The sequence below is a fragment of the Alexandromys fortis genome, unplaced genomic scaffold (assembly GCF_014885135.2).
Source record: "Alexandromys fortis isolate MF-2015 unplaced genomic scaffold, M_Fortis_MF-2015_v1.1 scaffold_5, whole genome shotgun sequence".
NCBI lineage: Eukaryota > Metazoa > Chordata > Mammalia > Rodentia > Cricetidae > Alexandromys > Alexandromys fortis.
The window spans coordinates 29,376,196-29,377,696 of NW_026067924.1; positions in this window are offsets into that span (position 1 = coordinate 29,376,196).

The window sequence follows — 1,501 nt, forward strand, 5'->3', positions numbered from 1 at the left end:
TCCATGGGAAATAATAGAGATGATAGTAATCCCTACAATCTCAGCACTTAGGAGGTTGAATCAGGGAATTGGAGTTCAAGTCCATCCTGTTTTACATGGAGACTTTGTCTCAAAAAACAAGGGGGGGGGGCTAGGAGGAACAGGAAAGATGGTTCAGTAGGTAAAACCATTATCCTCGCAAGCCCGGTGACACCATTTTGATACTAAACCATATTAAAAATGAGATATGGTAAAGGGCATCTTTAATCCCAACACTCCTAAAATGAGCTGGTAAGTAGAAACAGGGGAGTCTCCTAGAAACTTGGGCCTGGGAGTGTCAAATAGCCAGGAAAATACAGCACAAATGCAGAAACAAGGGACTCTGGCTTAAGAAGGTAGAAGCAAGACATGGTTCATGATAGTTGCATTCTGAGCTTCACACATGCTGTGGCAAACACATTCCTACGCGCGCGTGCGCGCACACACACACACACACACACACACATTCACATACACAGAAAATACATTTTCAAAAAAATGTATGCTCCTCTGGCTAGAAGCTTTTGGAAATGGCATTAGAATACAGAAGTGTTTGCTTCTAAGACACATCCATCTTATGCTCCCCCAAGGCTTGCCTGTGAGATTTTGTTGCTGTAAATGTCCCTGTAGTCATAAGAACAGTAAAGAACGGGCAACTGCTGCTGTGGCAGAAAGGACAAGCTGGAAAGGACACAGAAATTAAAGATGAGAGGCAAATGGGGAAATTTAACCAAGACATCTGTCCTGTTCGTCTGCAAGTGCAGATGTGATCTGAGCTCAGACCATTTCTGTATTTATGTTGTGGTTGTTACTTTCAGCGTTTCAGCAAAGGAAGAAAATGATGGCATCTTGGTGCCTGTTCCTTTGTTATAGGACCTGAAGGTCAACTACCATCTTAAGTTTGTTCCAGCCCTCAACCCCAGAGAACTCTACCTTTCAGAATGGCAACTCAGAATATAACTATGAGGATCCTTTAAATTAGAAATGACCCTCCTAGCTCAGGAATTTGAATACTTGGTGCCCTATTGACCACTTGTTGTTTGGGACGTTTAGAAGGTGTAGCTTGCTAGGGTGAGTAGGTCATTGTAGCTTTGAGAGTTTAAAGGCTCACCCTTACTGCAGTTCACTATCTCTGCTTCCTGATTGCAGTTGAGGATGTGAGCTCTCACCTTCTTGCTTTGGCTACAAAGCTTCTGCACAAAGCCATGCTTCCCTTCCATGATGGCCTCTTATCCCTGTGGACACATAAGCCCCCAAATAAACTCTTTTCTTTATGTCCCTTTTGGTCAGGGTGTTTTATCGCAGCAACAGAAAAGTAACATATACAATTAACATGCGTTGTTCTCCAAGGTCAAGCAAGCATTCAAAACAGCACTAAAACATGCTCGTGCTTAGTGACATAATTATCATGGCTGAGTCCTCCTCTTCCAGAGATACCTACCTCCCCTATAAGGAAAGAACCTAAGGAGCAGGCAGGTCCTAA